The sequence below is a fragment of the Ictidomys tridecemlineatus genome, chromosome 1, assembly GCF_052094955.1.
Source record: "Ictidomys tridecemlineatus isolate mIctTri1 chromosome 1, mIctTri1.hap1, whole genome shotgun sequence".
In the NCBI taxonomy this organism is placed as follows: Eukaryota; Metazoa; Chordata; class Mammalia; order Rodentia; family Sciuridae; genus Ictidomys; species Ictidomys tridecemlineatus.
This window is the reverse complement of record NC_135477.1, coordinates 13,033,324-13,046,299: the sequence shown is the minus strand read 5'-3', so window position 1 is coordinate 13,046,299 and position 12,976 is coordinate 13,033,324.

The following is a 12,976-nucleotide window of genomic DNA, read 5'->3' as shown; positions in this document are numbered from 1 at the left end:
TGGAATGTTGTCAAATCTTTAGCCAACTTGATGGGTAAAGTGCTTTGCCTTAAATTGCAATTTTTATTTATTGTGAATAAGGGTAAACATCTTTTTAGTGTTTTGTGACTCTTAAATACTTATTTCTCTGTGAACTGGCCAAATTCTTTGCCAATCTTCGGCATCTTTTTTTTAACATTATTTTTACTTTAAAGATCCCCTTTCATATTAAGAAAATTGGAATACTCTGGCATATGCAGATATTTCCCCCAATGTATCCCTCAGCCTGGGAGGAAATGGGAAGACAATGGAAGGGTCTGAGACTGGTACTTTCAAGGTGGATCCCTGGCTGGCCTGAGCCCTTAGCTGGTATTTGGAAGGTTCTATAGGTACCTGTAACCCCAGTGGCTGTCCACAGGGATCTGACTACCTGGCCAGGTCAAGCAAGACAGCCAGACCCGGTGCCTAGCTTGCTTTCTTGAGCTATATGCCAGCCTCCAGCCTGCCTGGTCTTTCTCCAAGGCTGTGCCCATTTCCTGGAGGCTTGTCACCTCCTCAATGCAGAGCTGCTGGGTCCCAGGCAGAGCTGCAGCCATCATAGCCTGGCCTTCTGCCCATGCACTGCTTCCTTCCTGACTCCAGCAGAACTGCCCACTCCTTTGGGGACCCCAGATGGATAAATGAGCTGGTACCAGCTACAGAGTGTCATTCTCAGGCCTGTGGGCCTTTGGGCATAGTGTACGGAGGATTCCTGGTGGGCCCAGTTTGGAGTAGTCACTGTTAAATTCTTGGAATCCAGAAAAGGCCTCATTTAGCAGATTCCAAGAATGTCATCATAACAGCAATGGCTAGTACATGAAGAGAACCGTAGGTGACTAATCCCCCGAGATTCAGAGAATGAGGATAAAAGGAGTTTGCAGTCCCCTTACAGGGAGGCCACCAATCCAAATCGAAATGAAAGTGCTTCATGAAGCTCAGTATCTTGGGGTTTTCAGCTAATTCTTCTCTTTCCTTTTTCTTAGTATTTTCCAACTTATTTCTTTTGAAGCCCTATATAGCATTTAAAATCTTATGTGTGAAAGAGGCCCTTGTCTGAGAACTGCTAAAAGTTCTAGATCTTAAAACAACCACAAAGTACAAGACAGAGGCTCTCAGCCATGGCTATATATTAGAATCATTGTGGAGCTTTAAAAGAAAACCCCATGTGCAGGCTCCATCCTGGGCTAATCATTATGTTTGGGGTGCAGCACCAGCGTTTTTAAAGTTCCTGGGAGATGTAAAGCCAAGAGTGAGAACCATTGGTACATTTTCTTCTAAGGGTTTATAATGACACTTTCTTTCCCTATCCCAGGGTGTGCATAGGGCTTAAACACTCAGCTCTGCAGTCGGGCCCAGCTGGCCTTGGGTGGCAGCTGTATCTCGTTCTACCTACACTACCTGGGCTGGCTAATTAACTCCTCTGACCTCAACACTTACTCAAGAGTAACAGTAGCCCTGCACACAGGGAGACTGTTAGGATTCAATAGATAAGCCATGCAAAGCCTTACCCCAGCACCCGGCGCATAAAGAGTGACTAATCCATGATGCAGGGAGGGCTGGCCGGCATACGTTGTTATTAACAAAGACACCCAAGACAAAATTATAGGATAAGTGAGGACTCAGAGAAGTATTTGAGGTGGATACAATGAAAGACAAGCACTCAGAATACATAAAGAAAAGAGTGACCCAGTAGAAAAATGGACAAAGGGCAAGAGCAGGTAATCCATGCAGATGATGTCTTAGTCCTTTCATGTTACTATAAGAAAATACCTAATGCTGGGTAATGTACCAAAAAAAAAAAGAGGTTTACATGGCTCACCATTATGGTGGCCAGAAAGTCCAAATGGCATTGTGCTGACATCTGGCAATGGCGCCTTGGCTGTGTCACAACATGACAGGTAAGGGAATACATGAAGAAGCACAGGTGTGAGAGCAAAAGTGAGAGAGAGAGAGAGAGAGAGAGAGAGAGAGAGAGAGAGAAAGAAAGCCAAACCCACTTTATAACAACTCATTCTCATGAACACTGATCTGGTCCCAGGACACCTGACCCACTCCCAGGAGATGACATTAATCTCTTCTAAGGGTGGTGCCCCAGAGCCTGCTCACCTTCCAGTAGGCCTCACCTCTTTTAAATATTTTTTTAGTGTTGATGGACCTTTATTTTACTCATTTATTTATATGTGGTGCTGAGAATTGAACCCAGTGCCTCACACATGTGGGACAAGCGCTCTACACTGAGCCCCAACCCCAGCCCCGAGGCTCCACCTCTTAGAGACCCATCACCTCTCAGTTACCAGCACAGTGGGGGCCAGGCTTGTAGCACGAGAACCTTGGGCACAAACCACACCCAAATCATAGCAGGAGAAAGTTAAATTACAAATGTTTGAGACTCAGCCTCACCAGAGGAATACAAATGAAATCCAAGAAAATAACATTCACAGACATGGGACCATCCAAAATATAACTGTAGCAGAGAAAAAGAACAATGTGGGATCCATTCACGCTAACACGGACAGGGCCCCAAAAGTCCTCTTGAGGAGGAAGTGGAGTGTAGGAAGGTACCCTAGGACACAGAAATGATGCTGTGTGTGTTTTCATTCACCAAAAATCTACTGCTCACCACACGGGTGGTTCAAATAGCAAAATGTGGCCCAGAAGTTCATCGGGACACCTTCTAGATGACCGCCATGTCATATTTCTTTTTCTTTACCAAAGAATTTGAAGTCAATACGATGAAAGATCCATCTTTTCTAATTCTAGGTGGCTAGATTGTCAATATTGTAGTTTTATTTTTTTATGTAAATTTAAGAGAAAAGGGAAGAAGAGAGAAATTGATTGATTCCAGGGAAACTGGGAGGGCTGCCAGGAGCCCACAGTACAAGGAGTACAGTACTGGGGAGTTCAGGACGTGTGGCAGGAGGAAGGTGATGGGACAAGGGACGGCTTGGCTGGCCGCCCCAGGGTGGTGCTGATTCAAATACTGATTTATCTGCCTCCATTCCAAGACCCACGGCAGGCACCTCTCTCCTCTCTCTCAAAGACACGTGTCTGTCACAGCAATCCTCCTCTTCACTTCCCTACAGTCTTGCCGCTTGTCCCTGGTGTCACACTGTCATCCCTGAGCCAAGTGCCACTCCTGATGAGGACCTGGACAGCACCCCACTGGACCAGCCGAGACTGCAGTTGTGTAGACAGCTTTATTTCATAGCACTCACCTTCCCAGGCCCAAGCTACATAATTCCATAAGATTTTCCTGAGTCAAGACGTTAACAAGAACAAAGGTGAGATAAAAAGTCACCCATCCCATCTTTTCAGCTTCTGTAGGGGAGGGAAAGTGAATACTTTACAAAGCTATTTCATAAAATGTGATGTTAAAATGAATAACAAATTACTTTCTCTTTTACTAGCTTTTAATGCTAATAGTGCCATTTTCCCCCTGACCTTCAGAAATATGAGATGTTTTAAATGACAACATAAAAAGAGTTCTTGTTTGAAAACCCAAGCTACTTTAGACTGCATATTATTACTTTTAAGTATAGTGTGGGCTGGCATCACTCATTTTAGCATTCCATTTATATCTAACTGGTATATATTTCAGTTGACATTTATTGTTCTCCTGCATACGTGTCAAATTCCTTAATGATAACTCTGACAAAGGCATGGTGCTCGGGATATATAAATTACATTCGCTACCATATAATCAGTGTTATCTATTAGAATGCTATTTGTGACAAATCATGTTCAAAATAAAAATTGTATTGATTTTTCTGTTATTTTAATATTGTGCCGCTCGCAGCAAGCCTTTGATTGAATCTTAAACACTTTAATGCTCTATTTTTGTTTGAAGCAGATCAGAGATGGAGTTTGTACTATTCACAAAGCTAACACAATTTACGAAACAACAAAATCAAATTTCAAAAAGCATCTTTATTTTCAAGCCAAGGGAATAAATTTGGTAAAACTATCGTTACGGAGGATGTGGCTTGGCAACGAAAGGCACGCACACGCGTTTAATTTCTATGCATCCATTTTCATCTAAATTAGATTTTAACTTTAATGCAGGGTATGAAAAGCCTCTCTCGGGCCTTTGTTTCTGCCTCCTCTCTCCAGCCCTTGCAGGCTTTCTCCCAGCTAATAGCTCCACATCCTGCTTTGTCCCCCTCCCTCTTGGCAGGGGGTGTGGGCAGCCTTCTCAGGGTTCTGGCTGCAGAAGATTCTGTTTCTGGGACCCTCCAAGGGGGCCTCTCCAGGGAGGGGGCCTGCTCCACTGAGATTACCAAACAGATAAATCACAACTAGATTCTGGCCAGCACCATGCTCTCGGCTTAAGTTGTGGTTTAGAGCAGGGGCTGTTGAATTAGGGTCCATGGGCCACTTATTCTTTTGATGCACCCCTAGCCCAGCTAGAATGGATTTCACATTTTTTAGTAGTTTCTTTTTTTCCCCATATTTTTGTTGGTGCATCATCATTATACAAAATATGGATTTGTTGTTGTATATCTGTACCTACACACCATGCCACAGTACAATTTGGTCAATATGGTTCCCCAGGATCTCCCCTTTCCCTTCCTCTCTCTCCCCTGACCCCTCTCCTCTCTTCTTACTGGCCTCCCTTCTATTTTCATAAGGACTCTGTCTCCACCTTTATTTTCCTTGTTTTCTCTCTAGCTTCCACATATGAGAGAAAACATATGATGGCCATTGACTTTCTGCACATTTGACTTATGTCACTTAACATATCGCTCAAGTTTCATTTATTTTCCTGCAAATGACATAATTGCATTCCTTATGGCTCTGAATACCATATTTTCTTTTCCCATTCATCCATTGATGGACACCTAGGCTAGTTCCATAACTTGGCTATTGTGAATTGTGCTGCTGTAAACCCAGGCATGCCTGTGTCACTACGGTATGCCGCCTAGACTCATTCTTCAGGATAAATACTGAGGAGTGGTATAGCTGGGTCATGCGGTGGTTCTGTTTCTAGTCCTTTGAGGAACTGCCATACTGACTTCCACATTGGCTGAACTAACTCCACAATTCCACCCATAGTATAAAAATGTTCCTTTTCTCCGTGTCCTTTCCAGCAGGGTATGTATTATTTGTATTCTCTATGGTTGCCATTTCTGATTGGAATGAGATGTAATTGCAGTGGACTTTTGATTTGCATTTCTCTAATTGCTAACGACATTGAACTTTCTCATATAGCTGTTGGCCATTGTATTTCTTCTTTGGAGAAGTGTCTGTTTAGCTCATTTGCTCATTTGTTGATTAGGTTGGGTTTTTTTTTTTTTTTTGGCAGAGGGAGGTATGTTTTGAATTCTTCATATATTTTGGATCTTAATCTTCTGTCAGAGGAGTAGCTAGTAATATTTTCTTCGATTCTATAGGTTCTCCCTTCACACCCTTGTTTCCTTTGCTGTGCAGAAGCTTTTTAATTTGATGTTGACCTATTGATTAATCCTTGGTATTATTTTCTGAGCTTTAGGAATTCTATTAAGGAAGTCATTGCCTGAGCCTATATGTTAGAGTATTAACCCTACATTTCTACCAGTTGCAAAGTCTAATTCCTAGGTCTTTGATCCATTTTGAGTTGATTTTTGTGCAGGGTGACAGATAGGGATTAATTTCATTTTACTACATAGGGATAACCAGGTTTCCCAGCACCATTGTTTAAAAGACTGTCTTTTCTCCAATGGTTGTGTTTGGAGACTTTGTCAAGAATCAAATGACTGTGTCTATGCAGATTGATCTCTGTGACTTCAGTTCTCTTCCACTAGTCTAGTCATTTTTCTGCCAGGACCATGCAGTTTGGGTTACTACAGATCTGCAATACAGTTTGAAGTCAGGTATTGTGATGCCTCCCCCATTGCTCTTTTGGCTCAGAATTGCTTTAGCTATTCCAGGTCTTTTATTCTTTCAAATGAATTTTAGTACTGTTTTTCCTAGTTCTGTTAAGAATGCCATTGGTATTTTGATGGGGGTTTCATTGAATCTTTAGATCATTTTCAGCAATATAGCCATTTTAACAATGTTAATTCTGTCTATCCATAAACATGGGAGATCTTTCCCTCTTCTAGAATCTTCTTCCATTTTTTTCTTCAGAGTTCTAAAATTTTCATTGTAGAGATCTTTCACCTCCTTGGTTATATTTAGTCCTAGTGTTTTTAAAAATTTTTTAAATTTGTTTTAATTAGTTATGCATGCCAGTAGAATGCATTTATGCACTTTGATAATGCCATTATTTAATTCTTCTTTAAAGTTGAATCATATTCTATTGAATATATGTATCACATTTTCTTTACCCATTCATCTATTGAAGGACACCTAGGTTGGTTCCATAGTTTAGCTATTGTGAATTGAGCTGCAATAAATATTGACATGGTCACATCACTGTAGTATGCTGATTTTAAGATCTTTGGGTATAAACTAAGGAGTGGGATATCTAGGTCAAATGGTGGTGACTTTCTGTGTTTTCTGAGGAGTCTCCATACTGCTTTCCAGAGTGGTTGCACCAATTTGCAGTCCCACCAACAATTTATGAGTGTACCTTTTACCCCACATCCTTGCCAACATTTATTTTTGCCTATATTCTTGACAATTGCCATTCTGACTGGAGTGAGATGAAATTTTAGAATAGTTTTAATTTACATTTCTCTTATTGCTAGAGATGTTGAACATTTTTTCATATATTTGTTGATCAATTGTGTTTCTTCTTCTGTGGAGTGTCTGTTCACTTCCTTAGCCCATTTATTGATTGGGTTATTTGTTGTTGTTTTGTTTTGGTGTTAAGTTTTTTGAGTTCTTTATATAGCTAAGAGACTAATGATTTATCCAAGGCATATGTGGTAAAGATTTTCTCCCAATCTGTAGGCTTTGTCTTCACATTATTTTTTTCTTTTGCTGAGAAGAAGCTTTTCAGTTTAAATCCATCCATTTATTGATTCTTGATTTTACTTCTTGTGCTTTAGGGGTATGTTTAAGGAAGTAACAAAATGAAATTAAACCTCTATCTCTCATTCTACACAAAACTCAAAGTAGATCAAAGACTTAGGCACTAGAACAGAGACCCTGCACCTACTAGAAGAAAAAGTAGGCTCAAATCTTCACCATGTCAGGCTAGGATCTGCCTTCCTTAGCTAGGAAGTCCTAGAGTTTTTATAGTTTTTTTTTTTTCCCGTGTGTGTGTGTGTTTGAGGATATTGGAATGGGCTTATTTCCAGCGAATTCATTATTGGTGTACAGGAAAGCTATTTATTTTTTATGTGGATTTTGTATCCTGTTACTTTTCTGAATTTTTATATTAGTTCTAAAAATCTTCTGATGGAACATCACATTATCTGCAAACAGTAGTAATCTGACTTCTTACTTTTCTCATTTAATCCCTTTGATTTTCTTCTCTTGACTATTTGCTTTGGCTAGAATTTCAAGTATTATATTGAATAAGAGTAGGGAAAGTGGAAGTCCTTGTCTTCTTCTTGATTTTAGAGGAAATACTTTCAGCTTTTCTCTAGTCACTATGATGTTGGCTTTGGGTTGTCATACATAGCCTAGTTTCTTCAGTGTTTTTATAATGAATGGGTGATAAATTTTGTCAAAGGCTTCCACTGTATCTATTGGGATAACTATGTGATTTTTGCCCTTAATTCTATTAATGTGGTGGACTACATTTATTGATTTGCATATGTTGAACCATCCCTGCAACATTGCAATGCAATCAATTTGGCCATGATGTATATCTTAATATGTTGTATACAATTTGCTGATATTTTATTAAGGATTTTGGCGTCTGTTAATCAGGGATGCTGTAGTGTTCTTTCCTTGATGTATTTAATGGTTCCTTAAAAATGCAAAAGACAAGTAATGTTTTATGACATATGATAAATGAAAAATTTCAGTGTATATCAATAAAATTTTATTGGAACACATCACTCATTTGTTAACATATTGTCTATGGCTGTTTTCCTGCTGAAATGGCAGACTTTTTGTAGTTGTGACAGAGTTCGGGTGTCCCCTTAAAGCCTAAAATATTTACTACCTGGTGCTTTATAGAAAATGTTTTCAATCCTGCCTTAGAAGAAAGGTCTTCGTGACCTATGTCCTATTAATGTGGGGGAGGGAGTGGCACCTTCAAGAGGGAAAGACGGGGAAGCATTCAGATAAAACATTGCATTTGTGAAAATCAATCTCATAAAAGCGTTTTTTGGACACACTGGCTAAAAATTTCTCAAAGTGTGAATAAGTAGGAAAAAATGAGGAGAAAAGAATGAAAGGAAGCAAGTCAACCCCATCTTCACAAAACTGCAGATGTGGAAAAATGTGCATGAGAATTGTAAAATTACCATAAATACCCTTAGATAGGTTGACAAATACTTAAAATGCTCACAAAAACTGGGGTGAGTTTCACCAGTAGAAGTGGTTTCAGGACAACTGACATTGGACAGAGTCTGCTACAGGGGACGGACACCAGGTTCTGAAGCCAGGGTATGGCTGAAGGGGGCACTGAGGGACCCAGGGAGAGTGTTCTCCTGTGACCTTCAGGATTGTGCCTATCAGAAACAAGAGCTGAAGGATGACCCCCAGGCCATGGAGTGCCTGGTGCCCCCTCCAGATGGTGCCCACACTGGTCAAGAGAGGCAAGGTACCCACTCCCTCTCGGCCTTTGGAGAATCAGGCAAATCTGATTCGAATCTAAATGTGCACATCCGGCTTTGTTGGAAACACAGCTGCCCACTTGCATGGAGGGTGGGGCTGCTCCTCTATTTTTTTTCTGTCAAGAAGGCCTGCTTTGGGAAATATGATGGAGGCTGCTGTGCCTGACTCTCTCCTACCTGCCAGGTCAGCTGAAGAGGCTGAGAGGATAGACAGGTGGACAGATGTCGTCACCCCACGACAGCTCACACTTGCCCAGTGCTCACCTTAGGTCAGACACCTGGGAAAACTCAGGAAAGTTTCACAAGAGGTAATTTGTTTACAGAAGCCAGAGACATTCTGGGAAGAAAGGAATCAAGACCTCAACTCTTGCAACTCTTTGGATGGGCCAGGTGCTGAGGGACAGGCGTAAGAGCAGGGGAGAGAGATGAGGGAGTCCAGTCTCATGCTGAACTGGACCTTATAGCTCTTGACCTTGCTGTTGTTATCCTTCTTAGTGCTTTTAGTTGCAGTTAACTGACATAGGCCTGCAAGTGTTCTGCCTGCAAAACACCATGCTAAGTCCTTTGTGCAGGTTCTTTCACTTAATTCTCCAAATTTCTAGCAGAAAACTGAGGCTGGGAGCAGCTAAGTTTCCTGCCTCACATCACTCAGCAGTTATATGGCACCAACAGGCATGTGGACCCCTAAAGCTCAGCCCGCAACATCCTCAACCTTGAGGGCCTACCTCCCCAACCACATTACATTTTCACCTTCTTCTTGCCTAGACTCTCATCTGTTTTCTTTCTGAATCGATTCCGTGTGAAAGCATGACTCATTTAGGAGTCGCTCATTTCACTGTGACCACGAGCCAAGGATCCACAGGCCGAGGCAGTATGGCATGAAGGTTAGGTGTGCAGACCTGGCCTCAGACTGCCAGGTCTGTGTGATTCCATGACCCTGAGCATCTCTTTCATCATCTGTTTTTTTTTTTTTTTTTTTTTTTTTTGACAGTGCTGGGGATGGAACCCAGGGCCTCATGCATGCTAGCCAACTTGTCAAGTTGTCTACCCCTGAGCTACAAACCCAGTCCAGTGGCTGCCTATTTTCTTAATCCTTTTAACCTAAACTGTTGGGGTAGGCTGTTTTGTTATCTTATTTTACAAAATAGGAATTTGATGCTCAGAGAGGTTAAGGGAACTATCAGAGTCATATAGTCTGAAAAATTCAAGAAGAGATATGAACATTGAGAGTCTACCTCCTGCCATACCTTTCAACAACGTTGAAGCTCAGATCAAGGTCCTGTTCATTACAGCCAGCGGATCACCATGGTGGGATGAGGAGCAAGGACGGAGAAACTTGATGTCTCCTCCCACTGGCCTCTGGGGGACCTGTCAATTCTTGCCCAGAAAGAAAACCAAGCTACCCCCTAAAGAAGACACGGAGGTTAAACCGTCCTGACAAAAGACCCAGTTTGCCCAGGGAGTTTCGTCTTCCCAGGTAATGGAATTGTTTTTAGTGGCAAGAATGAGCTCATTACAGATGCAGCTTGTGCTAATAATGATAATTTGCTGAGCATTAAAATCACTTCTCTGCATCTCCCCCAGTCGACAGTCGATGCTCTAGAAATTATAGGCTAGGGAGAAACAGAAAGGAGAAAGTCTAAGGGAAAGAATTGCGATGGGGAGCTGCTTCAACAAAAGGGCTCACAGTTCTGCACACTGAACTTGGTGATCTGAATCGCCAACTTGTGGAAAGGAGACGTGCAGAATTTTTGAATTGCCTTTATTCACTTTTGTTACTTCTGTTACTGGGTCGTTCGGGGTTCTGTTTCGGTTTTACAGCTAAAGCCATTTTTTTAAAAGTTGTGCCAAATGAATTCGTCACTTAAATATTGGTATGTAATACGATCCATGGATGAGAACACTTGGGACAGTTTAAGAGCCACATCAGTCCTGCCACCTCCTTACTTTCCTTGAAAATACTGCAACAGACTTGAGCCCCAAGTGGCCATCTGCAAACTGGGTTTGGGAAAAGGGGACAGACAGACTCGCCTCCCTTGTGGCTCATTTCTGAGGTGGGCAGAGATGCAGCCTGCATAGGAAGGGATCTGTCTCCTGGTATCCTCTCTGGGGCTTTGAGGTCCCTCCTTCAGGGTTTAGGAAAACTGGGAAAAATCTCAACTATTCACATAGATTTGCCCTGCCCTTTGAAGAAAGTGCTAGCTGTCTTCTACTGAAATGTGATTTTTAAAATTTAATTTCCAAAGTATTTAAGTATCTTTTTCAACAGTTCAAATAAGGATTTTAAAGATGATATTATTTCTTAGTTATGAATGCAATATCTGGAGGCTGTGGAAAATCAGAGAAAACACAAAGAAGAAAATAAAAGCAATCAGTAGCACCATCTACTAAATGACCATTGTGAATATTATGGGTTAGCCCCCCACCTTTATTAAATAAAAGACATGGTGTGTGTGTGTGTGTGTGTGTGTGTGTGTGACATAGGTTCACAGCTACTGCACATCTTAGGACCTTCCTTTTTCAAGAGCTGTATCGTATATTTCCACAACAGTATTTTCCCTTCACATCATCTTTGACATAGTAGCTCCTACTGCATCCCAAGCCCACAGGGATGGGGGTGGTGGTTATGTTTTGTGAGACCATTACTATTTACAACACCCTTAGGCACTTCTTTGTTCAAGACTGTTCAGTTCTGAGACCCTGTGGCCATCTGATGAACACTGTGGACTTGAAATATGTAAGATTACAAAGGAAATATCACCAAAATATTCAAGAGAGCAAATCTGGGTGAAATAGCCACGTCTTTTTTTAAATTTTTAATTTGTTTTAATTCGTTATAATTGACATTAGAATGCATTTATGCACTTTGACATATCATACATAGATGGGATATAATTCCTCATTTTTCTGTGTGTACATGTTGCAGAATCACATATGTTATATATATATACATAAAGTAATAATTGTCTGTTTCATTCTACTATCCTTATCTCCACATCCCCTCCCCTCCCCTCCTTTCACTTCCCTCTACCTAAAGTAAGGTAACCCTATTCTTCTCAGTGCCCTCCTATTGTGAATTACCATCCGCATATTAGAGAAACCATTCGGCCTCTTTTTTTTGGGGGGGGGGCTTATTTCACTTAACATATTCTCAAACTCCATCCATTTACCAGCAAATGCCTTAATTTCATTCTTCTTTAAAGTTGAGTAATATTCCACTGAATATATACACCACATTTTCTTTATCCATTCATCTATTGAAGGACTCTGAGGTTGGTTCCATAGTTTAGCTATTGCGAATTGAGCTGTTATAAACATTGATGTGGCGGAGCCACTGTAGTATGCTGATTTTAAGTCCTTTGGGATAGCTGGGTCAAATGGTGGTTCCATACTGCTTTCCCTAATGGTTGTACCAATTTGCAGTCCCATCAGCAATGTATGAATGTACGTTTTCCCCCACATCTTCACCAACATTTATTGTTGCCTGCATTCTTGATGATTGCCATTCTGACTGGAGTGAGATGAAATCAGTGTGGTTTAGATTTTCTTCACTGCATGTTAACATGAGAGTAGATTCTGAGGCTCTAGTAACTAATCGTGGAGTGAGGGGAGCATTAGCATGATTTCTAGCTGTTTGCCACACCTTCGTAGGGTACCAAAGGTCCACGGGATTTCTATGGTGAGTACCTGGCTGTGGTGTGCCCTTTACCTTCACAAATGAATGAGGTCTGTAAAACGAAGATAGGACTTTTTCTTATCAAGATTTTTCCATCCTCTGGACCTCTGTCCATGGAGCCTCGGAGCCCAGGGAGCCCTGGCAAAAACTCTCGCCTTGGGAAGCAGTTCCAGGAGCAGCTTGCTGCATCTCCAGCTCTGAGCATTTTTTAAATATTTATTTTAAGATGTCAATGACCTTTATTTATTTATTTGTATGCAGTGCTGAGAATCAAACCCAGTGCCCTTACACATGCTAGGTGAGTGCACCACCACGGAGCACAACCCCAGCCCCATTTTTTAGCTCTTTGATGCTGACGGCCTCCTTAGACCCCCAGCTGCTTTAGATTTCAGGGAACTGAAGGCTGCCAAGTGGAGTCAGGGAGAGACCTGTCAGTGACAGGCAGCAGTGACCAGTGCTAGGGGTTGAACTGTGTCCCTCAAAAGAAGAAAGTCTTGGTCCCAGTACCTGGGAATGTGACCGGTTTGCAAATAAGGTCATTGCAGGTGAAATTAGTTTAGGTGAAGACAGACTGGAGAAGGGGCCTCCTAATCCAATGTGACCTTCTAAGAAGTGGCCACATGACAAC